General features: G+C 49.7%; 1 long non-coding RNA gene across 3 annotated transcripts in view; it reads left to right on the forward strand.

Annotated features, from left to right (window-relative positions):
• LOC139076317 (uncharacterized) overlaps positions 1–23,837 on the forward strand; it is a 74,024-nt gene that overhangs the window by 45,174 nt on the left and 5,013 nt on the right. For 2 of the 3 annotated variants that reach the window (XR_011527765.1, XR_011527763.1), the window contains exon 2: positions 19,689–19,810. This is a non-coding gene — a long non-coding RNA (uncharacterized lncRNA). Of the gene's footprint in view, positions 1–18,935; positions 19,045–19,688; positions 19,811–23,837 lie in introns of all 3 variants that reach the window. The other variant, XR_011527764.1, reaches the window with a different exon arrangement.

The raw sequence follows: 23,837 nt of genomic DNA on the forward strand, positions 1-23,837 counted from the left end.
CCCAGTTATTTAATTAAAGATGAGTCTAGGTGTTGCTGTGAAGGTATTTCACAGATGTGGCTGATATCTGCCATCAGTTGATTTTTAAGTAAAGGAAAATCCCCCTCCACAGTATGGGTGGGCTTCATCTAATCAGTTGAAAGGCCTTATGAGCAAAAACTAAGGATTCACGGAGAAGAAGAAATTCTGCGCCAAGACTGCAATGTCATCTCCTGCCTGAGTTTCCAGGCAGCTCTGTGGTTTCTGACTTGCTAACCCTGCAAATCATGTAAGCAAATTCCCTAAAATAAATCTCTTACTGTATGTGAAGAAGATAGAGATATGTAGATAGACGGATAGGTAGGTAGGTAGGTAGATAGATAGACAGAGAGACAGATAGACAGATAGATAAATTCTGTTCTGGAGAACTCTGACTGGTACACCTTCTAACAACCCTGTGATTATCTCTGTTTTGCAGCTGAGGAATTTGAGTGTCAGAGACGTCGATATTAGTGAACTTGCTCAAAGTCACACAGCTAGTAAGAGGCAGGGCTGGGTCTGTCTGTTTCCAAAACGCTTACTTTTAAATGCCACACTCCATGGCCTCCCCAGGGTAGCTGAGAGAAAAACAGTTCTGGAGCGGTGAATGCTGAAGTATGTGTCAGCTCTGTAGTCGTTCGCCAAAGGCCTTCCAGGAGTCTGGGTTGAAGAACGGCTCTTGATTCTCAGAGAACGAGCTTCTTCCCAGCCTTAACACTGCTAACAAGCCAAGTTCTGGCCCCTGTGATGGCACCCTCAGCTTTTCCCCACAAAGCTGACCTGTGTGTGTTCTTGCCAGGCTGGGCCCCCTGCCCCTCTGCAAGTAGCTGGCTGCCTGCTTCCTCGACATGGCTGCTTGACACTCCGTCATAACTGCTGACTTGTCTGTCTTCCCCCCATTCTGTCTTGCGGGCAGGACGCGTGTTAATCTTTCTCACCAGTGAACTCCAGGCGAGCAACTCAGTGCCCAGCACATAGTTCTACTAAGTGGGTACGTGTGGAAGGAAGTCAGGAAAGGCTGCTGTGAATGTTTCCACTTTGCTGGCTGATCTGAACTTGTCTCCATCTCCATCTTTTGGAGAGTGCTGGAGAGGGGCCAAGAGCCCGTGACCTGAAGTCGTTGTAGACAGAGACCTCAGATCTCAGTGTTGGATTAGCTGCCCCTTACAGTGAAGGCCTTGCCCCTGCCTTCACTGCCCAGGAAGGCACAGCCAGAGAACATCACTCTTGCTCCTGGGTGGTCTTCAAACAGGAAATCCATGCTCGCTGCGTGTTCCAGGGGCATGCAGTCAGAATCAATAAGCCAGGGATGGGTTTGCAAAGCTCTTTCATTGAATATATAATGAGAACAAACCTTTAGAAAACGAGCATTCCATCAGACTCAGTAAACATCTGCAGGACAGGCAGAAACTGGTACTCAGGATGGAGTGAGTGGGGCCAGGAAGGGGTGGGGAGAGCTGGGTGTTTGTCATGTGACTGTCGGGCTGTCCCCCAGAGTTGGCGGGGGATTTTCAGAGCTCTGTGTAGCATGTGAAATCGTGATATGGTGAAAAGGGCACTAGCTTGGGAGTTCCGTGATCTCCTTGAACCCTCCAGGCTTTAATTTCATCATCGGGGTAAGTGGTCACCAGGGGCCGCCCTGGATTTTAGGATAGGATTGCCCCAAACCTCCATGTGGACAGCTTGAAAGTCCAACGTGCTTGCTGAGCTTGTGCAAAGCCCTGGGACCTCCGCTCTCAGTTCTCTCCCTCTCTCCCTTCCTGTGGGGGCTGCCTCCCTCTTGCCAGGCACCAGCCTGGACCCCAAGCTTAGCTCTTTGGTTGTCTCCCTGAGTACTGCACTCTTGCAAAAATCTCAGACCGTGAGGTGGTGAGCATGTGGGATTCACAGCTGTGTCCCTTTTCTCCCTGTCCGGCTGTTGGAACTACGGAGGCCTCCAGGCATGGCCGCAGCGTCCGTGAGGGCAGGAGCCTCACAGCGATGCCATCTCCGCCTCCACCCATAGCCAGCCCCGCACCTAAGACCCTGCAACGCCCCACGTGCCAAAGCTGCCTGGTGCTCTCCCTTGTGTATTACACCCTGGATGGGGTACAGGGGCCCCCAAGCATCTTCCAGAGTGTTTGACTAAACAGTCAGTCCTCCAATATGTTGGCCTAGGAGACAAATCTGGTGTCCACTGCCACGTGCAGGGCCACACTTCCCTCTGACCACACAGCCATGGGGCCCGTCTAGCTCCTTCTTCTCCCACAGTGGATTCTTTGATGCCTCGGTGGAAATGGTTGTGTTTATGATCGTGTTCTCCCAGCATGTTGGATGGTCCTGAGGTGGATGCAGCTCAGGGTCAAGCTGGGTCTCCACTGCAAAGAACAGGTAACTATCTGCTTGGGTGTCAGGAAACCTGATTCCAATGCAAGTTCCAGAACAGACCAGCTGTGTGACATTAGGCAAGTCTCTGACTTCTCTGAGCCTCGGTTGCCACTTCAAATGACAATAAAGTCATGTTTTCCATTTCTTCCACAGGTTGTATGAGGCTCAAATGAGCTAACATATGTGAAAGAACACACTTTATAAAACACACAATTTTGATATAAGATGTTAGAAAAACACAAAACATACAGAGGGAGCTTTTCTCCAAATTTTCAGATTTAGGGGTCTCCCCCCTTTCTGCCTGGAGTGGAGACGTGTTGGAGATGAGCTCAAATTTGCCATTTCTATTGAGGGTAAACTTAGAATAAAGTTTCAAAATTGCTCACATAAGTAGGAAGCTAAAAGTGTTTCTCAAGATAGTTAATAATCAGATTCCCATGTTAAAAAGTGTTTAAAGAGTGCGACCGAGTTTTAGGTGGTTTTTTTTGAGATGTTCAAATGATGTGCACCTGGTATTGAGCTTCTGTGGTTTTTATCACAGTGGCAATGGTGTTCTTCCTACTCAGCTCAGGCTGCTGCATGGCCACTGGACAGTGGCCATGTAGACAGCCTCAAATTTAACCACTTCAACCAATCCTTGTGACTTAGCTGGATAATCAGCTGGAGGATTGACTGAGTTTTCCCTGGGCCCCTGCCTTGTCTTCTGACTCACACACATGCTGCTTCCCTCTGGGAGATTTCTCCGACAGGTCAGTTGCCTGCACCCTCGTGTTTCCCTCAACACTGTCCACAGGACGGCGGCTCTACCCATGTCTGTGTTTCTTTACCTTTGGCATGATGTTCTGTTCTCTCTCCTCTTAGGATAGGAAATTGAGAGTTGGTTTAACAGTGTTAAATGTGAGATGTCCTTTCAACATTCAAGTAGAGAAGGCAGTTAGATATTATATTAGTTATCTATTGCTGTGTAACAAATCACCCCAAACTTGACGGCTTAAAGCAACAAACATTCAGTATCTCATGGTTTCCGCGGGTCAGGCATCTGGGTGTGGCTTGGCTTGGTTCTCTGGCTCAGGGGCTGCAATCAAGGAGCTGTGGTCTTATCTGAAGATTCTGCTGGGGAGGACCTGTTTCTAAGCTCACTCATGTGGCTGTTGGCAGGATTCGGTTCTTCACAGGCTGTTGGACTGAGGGCCTCAGGTCCTCACCAGCTTTGGCCAGAGGCAGCTCTCAGTTCCTTGCCATGTGGGCTTCTCCAGAGGGCAGCTCAAAGCACGGCGGCTGGCCTCCTTTAGAATGACAAGGGAGACAGCAAGAGAGGGCCAGCAAGATGGAAGCCTAACCTCGGAAGCAACATCCCATGACCTTGGCCGCATCCTATTTGTAAGAAGCAAGTCACTAGGTCCAGCTACACTCAGGACGAGGCGTGAACACCACGCTGTGGGGCTCACTGGGGTCATCCTCGAGGCTGCCCACCACAGGGTGCAAGCCTGGTGTCTGGGGAGAGGGCTGGGCTCCACGTAGACACGTGGGAGCTGTTAGGCTGCTTCGAGATGAGGCACCAGGGAGTGAAGTTAATAGAGAAGAGCTCTGAGGCCTAAGCCCTGGGCCTTCAGCCTCCAGGACTCAGAATCCGGGAAGGAACAAACAAAGGAGCAAGAGAAGGAGGACAGTGAGGTCTGATAGGCGGTGTGGGCTGAAAGTGACTAGAAATGAACACTAAGAAATGGAAATGGAAGGGAAAGATCAAGAATTGATATCAACACACTGATGAAGAGGTGGGGGGGGGGGTGCAAGACACAATACCTACATTATTCTCCCAGTGTTTTGTTCTTAAAGAGGTGGTTACTAAGCAGAGGAGCACTTTCCCAATCCTCGAGCTCAGCAAACCTCTCCCCACCCCCAACAGATGGGACAATGGAACACTGAGCTGCCGTCATGTCCTCGCAGGGCTCCTCCTAGCTCAGGCTGGCAGGGCAGTCCTGAGCCCCAGGGAGCTGGGGAAGAACTGAGAAGCAGAGGGCAGGCAGTACAAACCAGGCCGCATCTGCATAGAGGGAAAAGTTAGCGCTTCCCCGGGACTGTGATCAGTGTTCAGGCCTCCGCAGGCAGGGCTGGCTGAGTCAGCACCAGCAAGCTGCGGGAGCAAACAGTTTGACTTTGCTCCAAGTCCCCCTAGAGCTGAATTCCCAGCCAGGCAGTCAAATGAGAAAAGGTGCAATTAAGCAAATAGAAACAAAGAAGGGGAAGAACGACAAGTAGGCAGTGAATTAGCTGTAGTGTGTCGAAGACTGCTTCCTGCCTTCCAGGGCATTCCCCGAGCTTAGTATACTAGGCGTCCATTCATTCATTCATTCGTTCATTCAGCAAATATTTATTGAGCACCTTCTATGCCTCAAGTCCAGTGCAGGTACTGGGATACAGAAGCTGACAATGGCCTTGACCTCAAGGAGCTTACAGTGTAGAAGAGGAGACAGATATGAATGACGTGGCCACACAGATCTGTAAAAACTAGAGTGGTGGTAACTGACAAAAACTCTCTCCGTGACCCAAATGTAGCCAGGCTCCTCTGAGCCCTCTTCTCGACTAGGCCTCGACTGTAGCCCCTGTCCTTTCCTTGCTGGGCCTGCATCATCCAGTCTTAGCAAGAATCCTGCTAAGACAGTTTAGCGAGAATCCCCTCTACCCTTGATATCTGATCGAATTCCTTGTCCTCTACCCTTGATACCTGATCACCCTGGCCGGCCTGCAGCAAGAATCCTGTCTAGTCGATTGAGCAAGAATCCTCCTGCCCTTGATGTCTTGTCTTAATAACTGTCCATCCACTGCGCCCCTCACTCTGCTCACTGGCTGTCAATCCGCACTCATCCTTGTATTGGGAGTTGAGTCTGACCTCTCCTCCCTATCACAATGGTCTTGACATCCAGTGCAGTTGTCCTGAATGAGGTCTTCCTCACTGTTTTAACAAGCGTCAGAGTATTTTTTCTTCAACCTAGCTAGTGTGAAGGTGAAATACTCGATGCCATGGAAGCAAATGAGTAGGGGGATGTGACCTTGTCAGGGAAGTCAAGGAAGGCTCGTCTGTGGAAATGATGCTTGAGCTGAGATCTAAGGTCTTAAGGCAAGATGGAAGATGGGTGTGTAAAATTGTCCACAACTTGGAAATAGAGCAAGAGGACGACTGCGTGACCTGTCAGTGCCGAACTGGAACATTGTTGATAAGGCCCATGCAAGAACCATCTAGTTCTCTAGAGGAATATACCTAGTTTGACCTACCATTAATAGGATTAGGGCCCAAGCTGTGTGAAGTTAGAAGTTAACTTGCAGACAATTGCTAAGTTGCAGATGAGTTTTTTGTCTAGTAGAGATGCAAGCATTTCTGTCCAGTTGAAGAGATAACCTAAAAGATTACAGTTGTATTTCCCTGTGGGACGTTAACTTGTTTTGTATCTGGCTCAGCAAACTTGTTTCAACATTCCTTTCCTGAGAGAGCGCATCAATGTCTGTCCCACTAACACTCTTTGAACCAGTTTTACCATCCTGCTGGTCTCCTCATTGGTGAATAAAAAACCTCTTCATCAGGTGCTCAGTATATATTTGTATGACAGTCATGCTTTTAATGATTTTTAATCATTAAAAAATCACTTGGACAGGGGTGGGTGGAGGAAATGAGAGCAGTGTGGTTGGTAATTATTTACTAGGGACCCAGAACCTAGACTTTGAGGGCTCTGAGAAAACTTAGAGGAATCTAGGAATGCGTTAGATGTGTTCACGGAGTTACTAGGCTCATGAATGAAAAAGTAAGTTACTAATTTGTCTACTCAGCAAGGTGTCTCTTGCTCAGACCACACTGCCTCTTACTTAGCAACAGTTGGGGGCTTTCAGCGCCCATCACCTGGCAAAGTTTATGCATCTCAACGAGTTCCCCTCATATCTGTTCCCTTTTCGTACTGTGTTGTTCTTGTCAGCGAGGCGTTTTCTCCCCACCCTCCAGGTTCAAAGCCTCAGTGTTGTCCTTGGGGCGTCCTTCTCCCTCTCATTCCTTGGCTGGGCAGTTACTAAGTTCCATCAGGGCTTCGTTCAGCCCATCTCTGGGAACTGCTCCTCTCTCTGTCCCCATGGTCTCTACCCACTCCAGGTGCCTGGACCGATGAGGACCTATTATAGGAGCCTCATGATTCCTCCAGTTTCTAGGCTCTTCCCTCTCCAATCCATTCCCATATGTTTTTGCTAGATTACTCTTCCTTATAAAAATCCTACTTTCTCTTGTTACCACCCAGTTTAAAATTCTTGGGCGCATCTACAGTTGTAGCTCAGATTCATTTCTGGCCTTTCAGAGCTTCATACAGGAAAAGCCAAGTGAGGTGCAGGCTGGTTGTATTTTCTCCTTCTGGGAATCCTCAGGGTGTCTCTCCGCACCCTCCAGATCTCTCCAGCCAGTTGGCTCTAAGCATAACTTGCCAAGCCATGAGACCCACTAATAAATTTGTTAGCCCGTGAATGGGCACTTGTTCATGGGCAACCTACATGGGTGGCCTGGCGTAAAGATCTGTCCAACAGGAACAGCTGGTGCTGGCTGGAGGCCACTGGGCTGATCCAATCCTCTTCTGGGAGTCTAACTCCAGACAGGGCAGTAGAGGAGAAGCAGCAAGGGGCTGAGGATGAGTCATCCCATCTGGAGCACTGGAGTGGCAGCCATAGGGACAGCAAGATGGCAGCACTGCCACAGCCAAACTGTGTCCTGAATGGTCTCTTGGTGTACTAACTGTGCCTGTCTTTTATTTTCTGTGTTCTGCTGCTTTCACATCTGGGGCCTTGCGGGCCCTGCAGGGACTGACCGCCCGCGGGGTTAGCCAAGCCCTACAGCTAGTAAACAACTCACCCAGGAACATGCCTTTCAAATGGAAGCCAGCTGATGCAGCTCCCACATCCCACCACCTCCTCTGTTGGTTCTCACAGTCAGGGCCACGATTCTCCTTGCAAAGCCACCCCAGGGCCAGGAACCAGAGAAGTAGGGACAGCCCTTATGCCCCAGAGCCCACTGAAATTATTCAAGCAAGCCAATCCTAAACCTGCTTACCTGCCTCGCCCGTTCCTTTCTGCACACACCACAGTAAAGCTCCTGCCTGCAGTTGCCCCCTCCTCTCTCACCTCCTGACCAGCCCTGGTGCTGCCCCGTGTGGCCCTGTGAGGCATGGCATGCCCCCTTCTCTTGGGAATTGTGAGTGACAAATTATCTTTTCAATGGCAATTATCTTCTGATCTGTTGGCTTTACTATGCCTCACATTTTCTATTAATACACTATATTTTGAAACACTCAGTTCCCACATCTTCTATGGAGCGTGGCAGTGTGGCTGTCCTTGCCTTTCTCAGAGGCAGGGCCCTCTGCTCTTCCTTCCTTACTCCTCATGTCTGAGCTCCAGCACCCTTCACTTAAGGTAAATTGAGTGGCTCTATTCCTTGCAACCCAAACAAGCCAAGCACAGGGATTCCATTTCTACCTGCACCTACTTTTCCCTCCCTTTCTCCTGCTGCGCTTCTCAGACCCTTCAGCTTTAAGCACACGGGTATTTTTATTCCTGAATGTTCCTGTTTCCCACACCTTGTTATTCCAAGGTCTCCTTCAGGAATGCCCTCCCTCCTTCCCTCTGTTGGCTAAATCTACTCTTCCTTCAAGGCCCAACTGGAGTCTTACCTCTCCTTTGAGGTTTCCATGGCTTTGCCATCACAGCGACTGCCTGGGACATTTAGAGGGCAGCCTAGGCCCCCTTACATTATCAGTATTCATCTCTCAATGTCAGGAGCTATCTCCCCCAAAGGATTTACATTCTCTTGGTTCAGGGGCCAAATGTTTGATTTTGTGTAATGACAGGAAGCATTTGGTCCAAATACATCCTCAACATCTTCCTTCTCAATGAGTTGGGGTATAAAATCCCCAGATGTGGCAACAGTTATTGTCTTATCGAACCAGGGTCTTGCCAGGTGGGAAAGCCAGGGGCCTGCCCATCTCTCTGTCTAGGCTTAACCCATCCGGAAGGTGAGGTCTGCTTGCTTCCAGCTTTCCTGAATGGAGAGCCTGCATTTGTTTCCGATACTCAGGAAGATTCCACTTTCTTTAGTTCCCTGTCAGGCCTGGGAGGGAAGGCGTAGTGCAACTGAAAGAAATGAGAGAGGAGCCTGGCTACTGGGTGGACATTGAGAGGACTATTTCCTGTGTGGAGGCTGGCGCTGGGGTGGGACGCTTGGAAATCAAACGGGTGCTTCATAGCTTGGTGTTGGGCTGACTTGTTTGTAATAAAAACATTTGGTTTGACTTCCACAGAGTCCAACTCATGATGTAAATGCTGAAGCGTTTCGGGCCACATTCCTTTTAGTCCCCAGAGAAGTTCTTTTCAGAAAGTGTGAGGGGTGGAAACAAGTAGTTCCTGGGATGGTCTCCAGTCCGAGAGCTTGCATTTAGAGATTGAGCCATGCAAATAATTCAGATACTAAAATTCAAGCCCTAAATATACCTTTTAAATGACAATGAATTATTTGTGTCCAAGTAGACAGACAGTGTCTCTTTAAATGTTCTTTCCATTCCTCATGCATGTTGTAATCAGCAGATGGCCCTACCTTCCCCCGCCGCCCCCTTTCACACAGACCCTTCTAATTGCTAATATCCTGCAGTGACCAGAGCCATTAAAGGGATTAGGCCATTACCATCCCGTCCAGCAAACACACAATGCTCACGAGGATTGCCTTTTTTCCCTTTGGTTGTTGTTTTTATGGATGAACCAGGGCCCAATGGCTGGTTGAGAAATCAAAACGGGGAGGGCACAGGGTTATGGTCATTCTTTTCAAGGGCACCTCCCAAACAGCCTTAGGATTTGAGATTCCTTTGTGAGAATGATGGCAGATGTCAGCTTTGTGGCTAGAGCAAGCTCTGAAAGTGCACAGACGGTCCGCAGACCTCTGTCCCTCCTTGCCATATATCTAATCCTCGATTTCCGGAGCGCCACAGCCAGTCTCCCTGTGCTCAGCCTGTTCACACAGCCCTGTTTGTGCTCTGAGAGAAACCACCAGCCCAGCCCAAAGCCACGTTGCAGGGCTCAGGAATCCTCTGAAACACTGCCACCCAGTGGCCGTTCTGAGGCATGACAGTACACAGCCGGGGAGCTCCCTGGGCACAGGGAGCAGGTAGTCCAGAATCACACAGCTGAGCTGCAGAAAAGCACGCTTCACAGCACAAAAAGGCAGGTAGCTAGTTCGGAGCTGGCTAAATAGAGCAGGTGACAAACGTGGAGAAAGGCGGCTGGAATATAAAGCAAAGAATAAAGAGGTAATGACACGGTACATCTGAGCAGTCTTTTCCTAATGAAAGAAATACACACTGCCTCTAAGTGAGAGCTGGGGAAAGGCGACGGGAGGATGAGTCAGTGAACTCTTTGCAGAGTCGCCTCAATTTGGATGACTCAGTCTCTCACATGTCTGGGTTCTTAAGGATCCTTGGGCTCTAGTGGTTTGGGGGAACCGAAGGGGCTGAACTAGACCTCTAAATCTCCTTTCAGCCCTAACATGTGTGGCTTTGTTATCTGAGACACCGAGCGAACAAGCACTGCACAAATCCAGGCGATGTAAGCCGTGGGCAGTCCTTAAATCATCTGTGTTTGACTCCCAGATGCTGCGCGGGAGAACATAAAAGATGCCTCCGTTTTCACCTCTGTGCTTCAGTGCTGAGACAGCGCTTAGAAGGTAGCCCCACAGGATGTGGGTGATTCTCTGAAAGAACCCGCTGCCTCACCTCCCAGCATCAGCAGAGGAGGGCCAGCTCCCTGAGATCCAGAACCTTCCAGCACTTTCTAAGCCTATGGGGGAGGGGTTGAGAGGGAATCAGCACCCAAGGGAGGCTGAGCTAAACCAGCAGCTAATGGGTTAGTAATTTAATAGGCCATCCTTTTCAGTAGTATTTTCATTTTTTTTTTTAACAGGAGAAAATCAAACTAATAACATGTGTACATGGGAGAAACCCAGGAAAACTGGATAGCTCGCCAAAATGGCTGAAATCACCACCTTAAATATTTTCATTTTTAAAAGAAAACTTCAGTTAGAGGGCAAGTTATTCCAAAGCAGTTAGATTCTGCTGGTCGAAAGGTAATGATCCAGGCAGGTGGGAGGGAAATGCGTTCCTGGGCCCCTTCAGTCTTATCTGATAGATCCCATCCTGCCTCAGCCATCAGCATTTCTTGGGAAAAAGCATATGGGATCACGACTTTAAAGACAGTTAGAATCACTTTCCTAGCCAAGGTCTGAAGGAAGATTTGGGTTCCGGCTCCATTTGAAGAAACGCAGGTCGGACTTCCCCTGGCGTTTGTGGGGAGCCCGTTTCTGCTTATCTAACGTGCTCACATTGCAAATACGAGCAGTAGAGCTGGGGATTTAAATTCTGTCTTGATGGGAATTTGAACTGAAATACTCTGCCCACTGCCACTTTATAAGCCAGGAATCATCAAGCTCGCGACAAATACCTCGAGGGGTCCTTGCAGTTGCTCAACATAAATCAGCAAAATGACAGGCAATTGACTTTGAAGACAGCTCTCACATGGCTGAGTGGCTGGAACTGCTGGAAGCAGACGAGGGCATTTTCCTGTAAACACGATTGTGATTAGCACCCGAATAAACAGCTGATTGGGCTCTATCTGTCGGGCTCCAGCCGGCTCTGGAGTTTTCATTAGGTAGAAATCCACATACGACTCAATGCTGCAAAGTTGGTCATTCTGAGAAATAAGTTTGTACTCCAACAGCTGGTGAATACTTCTGATTTCCCCACAAGGTGAGCAAGAAAAGAACTTGATTTGACCATGTTTTCATGGAGAAATAAAATAGGAAGGTGGGAATGAGACCCTTCAGCGCAAAAGCCATTGGGCTTGTAGTCCATGCTCCGATGCTGTCTAACAAAGTCTGGCCTAGCTCAGGTTTTGGCTACATGGAAAGGTGCATGTTTGAAAGGCTTACCTTACTAGTGTCATCTGAGGTCACCAACTCACATGCCCCAAGAGGCCAGGAAGGTAACATCAGTAGCTAAGCTGGCTGGAGGGGCTGAGGCCAACTGGTGTGTAAGGCCATGTCCAAGGAGCCAGGCTGACCCTGCTCCAGCGGGGTTGTTGCCAACTGGGACGGAGAGCCCGGGGCTGTCATATCAACTGACTTTGCGAAAGAAGCCAGAAATCAGGATTTTCATGAAACACTGTGTGCACCAAATCAAATGCATTTCCAGGCCAAAAGCCACCTCTGCTGTGGAGTGGAGGATTCCAGCAAACTCGTTCCAGCTATGCCAGGTCTTGGAGCCACCTAAGGAGTTCCAGACAGGGAGAGAGAGAGCAAAAGCCTGCGCAGACTCCTTCAGCAAGGGAGTGCGAAATCTACCGGCTCTCCAGATCTGGAAGGGTTTTTAAAAATTTCGAACTTAGATCTTTCATGGTGCAACTTGAGCCACTTCTCTTTATTCTCAATCAATAGACATTCAGAACAGCTGCCCCTCATTGCTGGAGTAATCCTAACTCACACGAGAATTTTAAACTCAATCGGCGTTTAACAGAAGGAAGCGCGATTGAATGGTCTGGAGCCCCATTGCCTCAGACGCAGCGTGTGCCGTGGAGGAACGGGAAGAGTGGTAGTTTCCGTGGGCCTATGGCAGGTCACCAATTGCCTCGAACCCCAGTTTTTTCCTTTACACCATCACCTCTGTCTCCCACGGGGTCCTCTGGTGTGAAGAGCAGGCGATGGCCGGTGCGGGAAGATGTGTGCCTGCCCTCTGCGTTCAGCCCCTCTGAGTGATCTCAGCACCGCCACTTATACTTGTGTGTTCTGGGGCAAGTTTCTTAACCTTTCTAAATCTTGGTGTCTTCCTCTTTAAGACAGGGGTTAAGATAGTGCTCACTACACAGTATGTGGTGAGGAGTAAATGAAATGCTCTGGGTGCTCAGCTCAGGTCCTGGCCTGTGGTGAGATTAGAAGGGACAACTTAGGCGGCGGGCCAGGCACAGTGGTGACGACGGGGAGGGAGCACTCCAGGGAGGTTCCAGGTTCCGGGTGACTGGGTGGAGAGTGGAGCAGTTAATCAAGACAGGCGATACTGGGGAAAGAACAGGTTAGGAGACAGGTGATTGGTTTAATTCACAACACGCTGAGTTTCTGTCTCCTCAGAACTTTGAGGTAGAGAGGTCCAGCCGGAAGTTGAGACATGGGTTTGGATTCCTGGCTGGAGACAGGCTCAGCTTGGAAGCAGCACTGGGTGAGGTTGCCAGAGAGAGTGGAGCTTCAGGGGAGAAGGGCCCCCAAGAGGACTGAGACCCCAAAGCAGAGGTGTTGAACCAGGGATGAAATAGTAAGATGAGCCAGGGAAGGAAACTGGGATGGTGCATTCAGAGAGGGGGAGGGAAGAACCCTCAACCAGGAGTTTCATTCTAGAAAGGAGACGATGCTATTAGGTACCCCTTGGGTTGTGGGGAAGGATGCTATATGAGGTCATGTAGGGGAGGCCCTTTGGGAACAGGGAAACAGTGGCAGCAGAGGTCTGGGGAATCCACATGGCTTAGGAGCCCCCACTGGAGTGAGCTGGTGGGCTCTGCGGGGCTCTGCGGGCCAGAGTCGGGGGCTTGCCTTTGTCCCTGGCAAGTGCGCCCCAGGATGGCATCCGCTGGCTCACTGCTGAGCGTTCTGGGGCCAGCAGTGGGAAGCAAAGGCTCCAGGCTGCTGTCTCCCGGGGAGGCAACGGCCTCTCTCTGCCTGCTTAGTGCTGACAGCATATGCTACAGAGAGTGGAGAAGGCGGGGGGAGGTGCTCAAGCACTGGGAGGAGAGCCGGCCTTTGCCATCACTGCCTGGTGCTCCTTGAATGTGAGGGGATCAGAGAAAGGGGCTGTGAGGCAGAGGGGTGGTGGATGCTAAGGGAGCCTGGCATATGGATGGAGGAATGCAGAGAGGGATGGAAAATCCCAGAAAATGACAAGAGAGTGATGTTTCAGAGGGAAAACATCACTGTGTCATAGGAGGCTGAGAGGGAAAGGAACCCACTAGATAGTACCAGAGGCTGCAGATGGGTCCCTGAAGGCCGTGAGCATGTGCCTGCAGCCCCCAGACTGCCCCGCCTATGCCCTTCCCTCTGGGGGGGCGGGGGCAGGACCAGCCCTGCCTCCCTCGGGAAGCAGCCAAAGGGCACCACACTGTCCAGAAGATCCAGGTGCTTATTTGTGGGCTTGGCCCTGAGCATGGGGATGGGGACGTGGAACAGCATGGAACAGAGCCACACAGCAGGAACCTGACCGTGCCAGGGGCAGCCCGGCCCAGGGAGGCCTCCGCTAGGCATGCTTCACAACCGGCGTCTGTTCTTCCCTTCCTGTGGCTCCCTTTGAACTCAACCCTGCAAAGCTGAGCAACAGTGAGACGGTGGAGGAAACAGGGGCTGCTGCAAAGGGTGGGGGAGAGGCCACGGCTCTCCCGGGCCGCTGGAACCTTGGAGCTGCCGCCTTTGTTTCTGCGCCTTCCATCTCCCTTTTCCCATAAAACTGCTCAGGGCCCACGTCAGCTCCAAGTTCCAGCGTGGAAAATATAGCAGCACACAATATGTTGTTTTGGCAGAAAGCTATGAATTTTAGTATGGAATGTCTGTCACGGGGGCCCATCCAATTAACTCACTTGTCGAGAAATCAGAATAAATAGTTGAGGGGAGGCGACTGCGGCTTTCGCTCAGACTCTATTTCTTGCTTGTTTTCCTGGTTAAGCTGGTCTGTAGTCAGCAGGATGCAGATTTAGGGTGGAGGAGGAAAGAATATACCTCTCTCCCTTGGTTCTCCCCTTTGAGGGAAGAGGAGGTTTCCAGGCATTTTGGTCTCTGGAATCCTGGTGAACTTCTGTTCTGGAAAGTGTTGTGGAGGTGAACCTGGCAAATTCCCTCATTGCTTTTGTTCAGTCTGAGACAAGGCCTGGGCCTGATCTGAGAATTTTCTCTCCCTCCTGAGGTTTCCACTGTGGCTGGTGGACTTGGCTGCGCCCACGGAGTGGGTGGACAGCCCAGCTGGACACCTCCGCCCGTGGGAGCGTGAGGCCTGGAACAGGCGCCGTGATGGAAGGGCACAGGTACTGGCGTGGCCCCAAGGGTACACCTTGTGCCCAGGATCCAGAGGACCCCGCTACATTGGTGAGGCGCTTGAGAAAGCAGCGCCCTGGATATGTGGCAAGGGAGCTTCCTTAAGAAGGCACTGGTCATGCTGGTGTTTCTTTGCGTGGATTCCCAGGGGCAGGTGCACATCGCAGCCCTGGGCCGGGTGCTTTTCTCAGCACCACTCATTGCCCCTGATGATTTTAGAGGCATTCAGCAGATAAAACTCCGGGTGGAGAAGACTGCTTACTTCGAGCTTCTTCCTGTGGCTCTCTGTGTTTACAGCCTTGCTAAGGTGGATGTGAAACCCAAGGCCGCTTTACCGGGGAGTTGCATTCCTGAGATCTGAAGGAAGCTAACCTGAGCAAGTTTCTTGAAGCCAGAGGGGCAGCCAGGACAACAAGTCTCAATTGCCCAAGAGAAGTCTTGGCCCATGGCTCCCACACACCTTTTCCCAGCTCAGTGCTTCTGAAAACCACCCTTGCTAGCATCTGGGGGCCCCCCACCAGGCTCCCCAGCCTCTGGGTATCAGGTACCACAGCCTCCCTTTTCAATCGTTCCCACTCTCGGGTTTTACATCAATATCTCTCCAGTAGTGGTGGAAAAGTTCCATTCAAGGCAAAAGCGTTTTTTGACCTTTGCTCTTGCGAGCAAGTGCCCTAAACAGCAAGGGCCTGGAAGAAGGAAAGGGGTTCCCCGCAGCGCGCAGCCCAACTTGCACATCCCCGCGGGTCAGGAGTCAAGGCTCCTGCTTCAAGGGCTGCAAGCGAAGTTGGTCTTTGTGCTGTGGCGCTGCTTCCATTTCAAAGGCCTCGCCAGCGAATCGCGTGAGTCATTCCGGGAACCTTCAGGAGTCTCCATGGTGACGGCGGAGGGGCCGAGAGCCAGCCTGCACTCCTCTCCCGACAAGTTCCTCTTTTCTGATTTTTTCTCTTTTTCAATAGAGACTAGGGCTGAGGCTTTAGCTTTTTTGTTTTTTTTTTTCCAACAAATCACAAAATAGGAGCTCCCTAAGCTCCTTTTCCATTTTACCAAAAAAAATTCTCTCTCTCTATTCTAGTCTTTACCTGCCTCTGTTGAGACTGTAAAAAACAACTATGCATTTGTCTTTTTTTTTTTTTTGCGAGTATTTTAAGAAATGATCTGATTTTCTTGTTTACTTCGGTGAAAAGGCTCTGGGTAAACTGTTGTCGTCTGGAGCAGAGACGCCAGCGGCAACAGCTCCAGAGGGTAGGCGGCCCTGCTCGCCTGCCATCGCCCACGGCCCCGTCTGCCAGGGGCCTGAAACACCGTCCCATCAGGCTGGCAGCACCGTGTGTGTTCTCATGTCCCCCGTGCTCCCCACGTGCACAGAGCCCTCCGCCACCCCGACGCTGGGGGAAAGCCCGGCCCTCAGAGCACGTGAGGGAGCGAGCCTTGTTCTCCTTACCGTTTTGGTCGCAAGAATCTGAGCAGGAATCCAGGGAATTTTCTCAAATGGGACTAAGTACTAAAATTTGTCACCAGGGTGAGGAGAATTGATTGATAGACGTAAATGTATTTATATAGTGTTTTAGGGGTGGAAATCCTGTGTCCTACCGGATGTTCCTGGGTCCATGGGTGGAAACGAGTTAGGGAAGCATTGCAACCTGAGTTCTGCTGACCCCGTTGTCCTCTCCAGGCTGTGGCAGGAATTCAGCCTCCTGAAGCTCCACTCCAGATTCCTGGGTGTCTCCAGGGCTGCCATGTGGGCTGTGCCCCGGGGGTGCAGCCATTCTTCATGGGGGGCTCCTGAAGATGCTGGGTGGGCCGAGGGGTGGAGAACGGCCTTCTGTGCTGTGTCAGTCCCGCTGGGGCCTCCATGTCCCAGCCTTTCCGTGTTGCTCATGGTCTTCCCCTATTCCCTCAGACTAGCCTCGTCCCGGGCTCCAGGAGCCCCCTTGAGGAAAGGCCGCATCTCTGTACCCAGAATGCCTGCTTTTTCTGACACTTGAGGCTTCCCTAATGGATTGTGCTCACTGAGTCTTCCTCTGGATTCTTAGGACACGGTTTCTTAACTTTTCGGGGTGGGGGGGGGGGATCACAGAGCCTTCGGAAAAGGCAATAAAAGCCCTGAAGCCTCGCTCAGAAAAGCACATGCGCACAGGCAGCGTTTCACAGACACACTCCGCAGTTTATGGGCCTTGGAAGCTGATGCTGGGCCTCCGGGTAAGATTCCTGCTTAGGGAGGAATTTTCTCCAAGAACTTTCTTAGCACTGCTTCCATCTTCAGCCTTGTCCATTTCACCTGTGTGCCAGACACACCCGGTATAGCTGAACCCGCCCCAGGTGTAGCCGAGGCCCAATGGAGGCTAGTGCAGCATGCACATTAGCATTCAGGTCCCTTCTTCCACACGAGATGTGTACAAAGAAGCTGTGAAAGGAAAGCGCCCCTGCTCAAGCCTGCTTGTCAGGGCCTTTGGTGAAGACGAGTCCAGCTCCGTTGGGAAAGTCAGAGTGCCAAGGCTGCGTGCCAAACCCCAGACAGCCGGGACTCCCGCGCTTGGGGTTGGTGGCTCCAAGGATGCTCGTGGGAGTCCTCATCTAACCTGAACTTTTAAAAAATCACACATACATTAAATTTCTCTAATTTTCTGCTTATTGTTTTCTGTGTTGTGGAGAAGTTCCTTATAAGGTAAATTTTGTCTGACTTTGCCCTGCCCTGCATATTGTCCTTAAGCTCCTGGATGTTGGGGTGGTATCTGTGTTAGGTTCCTAGGGCTGCTGGAACAAGTTACCAGACTCTTGGTGGCTTAAAACAACAGAATTTGTTCTCTCATGGTTCTAGAGCCAGACGTCTGAAGTGAAGGTGTGGCAGGGCCACGCTCTAGGGGAAAATCCTTTCTGGTTTCTTCCAACTTCTGGTGGCTCCAGACGTTCCTTGACTTGTGGCTGCCTCATTCCAACCTCTGCCTCCATCTTTACATGGCTTTCTCCTTCTCCCTGTGTGCCTCTCTTCCGTGTGCCTCTTATAAAGACACTTGTCAGTGGATTTAGGGACCACCTGGCTAACCCAGGATGATCTCATTTAAAGATCCTTGACTTAATTACATCTGCAAAGACCCCTTTTCCAGATGAGGTCACATTCACAGTTTGCACATTAGGGTGTGGACGTATCTTTTTGGGCACCACCACTCAACCTTCTAGAGCATTGCTCATTTATATCCCCAGCATCTCTACGTGCCTGGCACACGGTCAGAGTTCAGTGGACGTTTATGTATTTTGTTTGATAGTTTGGAATTGAACCTTGCATGCAGGTGCTCTATCTGCTGGCTTCTGAATAAACGTGGTATGTGTTTGGAATAAGCTCACGTCTTCAGCATTCCTAGATGGTGAAAATAGCTACCAGACTAATTAGAGTAAATGGTTTCTTGCTTTCCCTTAGGGATTTCTGTTCGAGTATTTTATGCCATTGTTTCAATTTACCACATTTTAACTGTGCAGGAATTATCTAGGAAAAAAGCACACATGTTTGAAGATCTTTTTTCTCCCCTAAAGTGAGGTCCCCTCAGCATCTGAAAATGTTAGATTTTATTTATGAGATCATCTTTTGTGTATACATTTCATAATATTTATTAGGATAATGAGATACTCACTTATAAGAGTGCAGCTCCATATTTTCATGTAAATGATCTTATTTCTGTCATGTGGCATTTATTTTGTTGACGCCTCAGATCGACTTCCAAGTGTTCATTTAGCTGATACATGTAGAAAGGAAGTGACGTGTTTTTCTTTCTTTAAAAATATAGCTGAGTGTGATGCCCCTGACAGAGTAAATGAACATAATCAGATTTTACCTACTCTGGAGTGCAAATTTTAAGCTTTCATATTGAAATGTACCGTGAAGTCTCTCCAGCCTCTCTATCTGGAATGGTTTTCTTTGACAGGGTTAAAAGCGGCAGTGAGAAATGTGGCTTGGCCAGCAGGAACTTTTTAAAACAACCTCTCCCTGTGTGCGTAATTCACACTGCACGTCCCTTGCAATTGCATGCAGCTAGTCATATTTTAGTTATGAAACGTTTGGAATCTGGAATCTAAAATTAGGGAAGGTCCTAATTCTTTGTTGCCTACTCATAGTGTAAATTAGTTCAAGGTTATTAATAATAAATGGGAGAGCTCGTTAATAATTTTTATCATCATTTATCCATTTTCCAATAAGCAAGCAGCAGAAGCATCACAAGAGAGCCAGAGAAAATGTGGGTTCCCCATTTGCAATGCTCAGAGGAGACCATGTGCATTGGGTAATGGGAGAAACGAACACACACGTGAGACTTCCAATCAAGTAACACGCACTGCTCAGCACAGTCAGATTCAAGTGGGAGTGCACATGGCGAGTCTTGAAGTTTAAGATGCGTTAACATCAGGCCTTTCAACTTCACATTGTGCTAAAACCCAGCAGCAACACAGCATCAATCAACTAAGTAAGACTTCACTGGAAGACAGAGCCTGCACATGGCCCCAGAGGGAGCCCCGCAGACAGATTCCACGTCCAAGTTGAAAGGCAGGTTAGAACTGCCTCCTCCTTTTTGTGCTCTCTGTTGTGCCAACACTTTGCAATTTTCTTTCTTTCCTGAGAGTATGTTAGCCCATATACAAATAGGCTGGCTCTTCTGCAAAAACTAGCTGACTTGTCTGCCACAGAGTTAGTAAGCTTATTGTTTCAAAGTACTTTGTATTTGATTTTTAAACTCTGTGACAACTCTATGTGTTTTTAATTAACTTCTTTGAATTCAGCCGTTTTGAACTCAAAGTGTTCCTGGATAAAAACCAGCTTTATCAGTTTGTGTCAGTGTGTGTTTTGAACCCGTGTTGCTTTTTCCTTGCCCTCCACTGGCTGCAGATACACACGGGACTATTTAGTTATCAAAGGGCTGGCTTTTCCTGCACATCTTTGCGATAATATTGGCTGGGGTTACTTTTTATAAAATTGGGCCCAGACCAAATAGCGGGGCTGGGGAAGAACAACTGACTCTGACTTTCAAACTTTTCAAACAACTGACTGTGGTTGCAATTGGGCGCTTATGTCAGACTCCATCTCCTGTATAACGCTTGGCTAGCATTGGGATACAGGCTTTTAAAAGCACGACTTCTTAAGCACCTTCAGTACCTAAGTGTTGGGCCCTACCTGTTGGTTCTTTCAATTTGCCAGAAACACACAAGGCAGCCGCGAAGTTTACTGTCCATGCAAGGACCCACTTGAGAGCGGATGGCCGTGCCAACCAGATGGAACGCCCGGACAGCAGGTGTAAACCAGGACATCCTGGCAAACAGGTCGGTTGGGTCCCCCAAGACAGATGGAACACTTCTGTGCCCAAGGCCACTACCAAGGGCTTTTGAAGGCCCCATGTGTGCTGGAAATATTACTAAATCTCACAAAAACCCAGGGTGATTTCTTCCTGAAATCATCCATTACTTCCTCCTTGGTTCATCTGTTCTCAGTAACTTACTATTTCTGGACCCCAGGACACTTCCACCACGAAGTCTTTTCTCTACTTACAATGCTCCTGTCCGTCTTTCCCGTCTCCATCCATGGAGATCCCAGTGATTCTTCGAGACCTAACTCAGCAGTGCCTCTTGTGTGAAGAAAGGGCGGGTTGGGGACCTTTTTGTTACCTAAGCTCCTGCAGAGCTGCATCTGTATCCTTTTGGGGCATTTGCCTCCTTCCATTTTGTTACGTTTCTGGGTGGAATCATGTCCACTGCTGAGCTGAGAGGAGGGACCAAGCCCAAAGCCTGGAGTCCCCAGAACCCCGGGGCCACCGAAGCCGGACGTGCGCACTTAACTGCTGCGCCAACGGGCCGGCCCCGCCACTACTTCTGATGCTAATGGTCACTCTTGTATCCGTATCGACCTGATCATTCTTGCAGGTGTTGCTGCTGGCCTTCCTGCACTGGATGCTCACAGAGAGAGGAGAGATGTTTCTAACAAAAAGAGGGTGCCCCGTATTCTCAGTTTGTTGTCAAATTTCCCCCGATGGAGCTCACCACAAGTTTCTGCACAGTTGAAAGAAATATGAGGGCACCTTCCCTAGGACACCCAACATACTTCTCTGGACAGCAAATGCCCCGTGTTCCAGCAAAGGTGCTATGAACACAACAAATCTATGCCTTTTTATATGTACTTTTTATACACTAGACACTATGCTAAATGCTCTATATATGTTGTCTCATTTGATCTTACTTTAGTGAGGTAGGTACTACCATTGTTCCTATTCTACAGGTGAGGACACAGATGTGCAGAGACCCAGCACCTCGACCCTCTGATCTCAAGGTGAGAGGGTGGAGGCAGCTCACTCTGCTCTTCAGATTTAACGGGACTTTTCACTGCATTGCAGTCACCAACCCTGACTGTTGTCCTCCAGTCTCGTCAAGCGCCCACTGGGTCATCCAGGCAACCATTCTCCAGCAGAAATCCCTCCTGTGCCTGATGTGTAGGTGGACATTAGGCCTCACTGAATTACATGGGCTGATGGCGCTCAGTTTTCTTTTAGTTACAATGCAATTCAAAATGTGAATAAAGGCTCAAGAAATAGGAAATGCGGTCTGAACAATAACGAAAGCTAAGATATTGAGTAATATCGCCATGCTCTGTTCTGTGAGGACTCGGTCCTCATAACAACCCCAAGAGGTAGGGACTATTATTATTCCCATTTTATAGGCACAGACAGGTTAAGTAACTTGCACAAGATTGCACAGCTCATAAGTGGAGAAGCCAGCATTTGAATCCAGCAATAGGGTAGGTCTGTTTCTCGCAAATGCCAAATACAGCAAGACTTTCAATCTTCCTGTATGCTTCTTTCTTATCGCACTTTAGAAAAGAATTCACCAAAAATACCAGAATTGAAATCAGGCATGAGCAGTAGTTCAAACGAGAGGTTCACATCCAATGAGTTCTACTCGTAGGCAGAGGGGAAAGGAAAAACTAAAAAGACTGAAAATATAAAGAAGAGAAAGGAAAGTGCTGGGGCCGGCCCCACGGTGCAGCGTTAAGTACGCACGTTCCACTTCGGCAACCCGGGGTTTGCCGGTTTGGATCCCGGGTGTGGACATGGCACCGCTTGGCATGCCGTACTGTGGTAGGCGTCCCACATATAAAGTAGAGGAAGATGGGCACGGATGTTAGCTCAGGGCCAGTCTTCCTCAGAGAGAAGAGGAGGATTGGCAGCAGTTAGCTCAGGGCTAATCTTCCTCAAAAAAAACAAAAGAAGTAGTGGCAAATTAAGCCCATTAAGTCACAGGCTGCGAAGAGACAAGGAATCTTTATTAATCACCAGCAGAGGACATGACCTAGGAGACTCTGCCAGGAGAAAGGCAGTCAGAGCACCCACGGTTCTCCGGGTGGGGGCTCGGAGCCAGTGGGTTTGCACTAGCGTGGTTACTGCATCCTGCACTCCTAGAATGACTCACGCAGACCATGGCGCCTCGAGAACTAGGGGTTACAGACAGTACCGAATCACAGTCCCGGGGAAAGGAGTTTGTCCGTTTCCACACACATCTGCACCTGACCCATACGTCTATCTTGTCCAAGGATCCCCAAGGGAGGGCATCCCACCAACTTTCCTTGCCATTCTATGCCAACAATCACCATTTTTTTCTTTATGTTTATCCTTATTAGTGTCCATTCCTTCTTCGGCTCTGTTTGTGGAGAGATAGCTAAGGTGGTTTGCATTTTCCTGTGGCAAGCACATCTCAGAAAGTCCAAATGGCACAGTTTCCCTCCGTTAATTTTCACTTAGATCTTAACCTTCTCATTTTATTTCACTTGGACTCTGGATAGCCAAGTAGAAATAATGCTTGGCGGCCTTTGGGCAGGACACCGGCTGCTTCTCCACCCCTTCTCCTGTGGTTTAGTGAACCACACAGTCCGGTTCTGCAATATCCTTGTTTCTGGACTTCTAACCTCCTTCCCAGCAGGGAGATGATTCATGCTAAAAGCCACGTCTTACACCAAGGCTTACTGGGCACACCAAATGCTCATTCAAATGGCAACATCTGTCCTTGGAACCCAAGGTTAAATTTAGTTAAAGACGTCCCAACTCTGCCCCCAGCCCTCTTCAGTTCCATCCGCTTTACTTTCCTGAAGATGTGACGAGAAAGATTTCAGAAGTGAGCACGACGGTGCGTCCCAGTTCTCTGGGCAGAGCTGCACCCGGCGCTGGGACTCTATGATGCTCTGAAGGAGGCATGACCGTGCAGTGGGCTTACAACAAACTCACCGTTGGCAGAAGCTTCCATGTCACCACTTTGGCCCTGGTAAAAGCAGATTTCACGGCAGCACAGGGACGGGCTACAGTGGGAGGTGAGGAGGCAGTAAGGAGAACTTTCTTTAATGTTCTCCAGATCTGTCAAACCAAGCTTTGCTCTGTGCTGCCATGCCACCCAGACGTCTGGGTGGTAACTCAGACTTTGAAGTTGTCACTACTCCTAGCTTGATGGCTTGGAGGAGGCCCAGGAACTACAGGAACTTAAGGCTCATACAATCACTTGTGCGGGACCTGCGTTCTCAGCCTCCGCCCACTCAGCCTGCCAGCCGCCCAGGTCACAGCCAAGTCCGATTGCTGCCCATGCCTCCTGGAAAAAGCAAGAAACCCGCTGGGCAGACACTTGTCGAGCTGCAGTGGTTGAAACTGGCGGGAGCTGAGTGCAGGGAGAGGGTGAGAAAAGAGGCGGGGGCTGGGCGTTTGCACAAGTTTAGGGTGGAGCCGTGGAGTGAGGCACTGTGGCGCAGGCTGGAAAGGTACAGAGGACACTTCCGTAGAGCATGTTGTGGACTGTGTCTATGGATCCCCTTTGATTTGGGGGGACATGAATAAAACATTGGCGTTCTTTTGAAATTCCCTTTGTTTGTAGGACTGTTTATTTGGCTGCTCCACGAGGGGCCAGGCTGTATAGAGACCACACATGTGAGTGGAGGACAGGCCCACTCATATCAACAGGGCAAGTCCGGGGAAGGTTTCTACCCGCTGGGCACTGGAGCGCAATAGCAGGCAGGGATGAAAAGCAAGAGGCTGAGGGAGACACTGGGCTTTGGGGTGGATTGCATGGGCGATGGTGGGAGTGGAGGGTGTGGTGGTGGGAGTGGAGGGTGTGGTGGTGGTAGTGGGGGTGGCGTTGGTTTACGTGGAAACATATTTGCTATTAACTTTATATTCTGCCAGGGATGCTGGAGTCCAGGCTGCCTGGCTGCCGGGCTGTGGGGTGGGTGAGGGGACAATGAAGAGAATACTAAAGTTTAACGTCCTTTTTATGACCGACTTTTGCTGCTGGCACCTTTCTCTTGGAAAAAGACATTGATTCA

The sequence above is a fragment of the Equus przewalskii genome, chromosome 16 (assembly GCF_037783145.1).
Source record: "Equus przewalskii isolate Varuska chromosome 16, EquPr2, whole genome shotgun sequence".
NCBI lineage: Eukaryota > Metazoa > Chordata > Mammalia > Perissodactyla > Equidae > Equus > Equus przewalskii.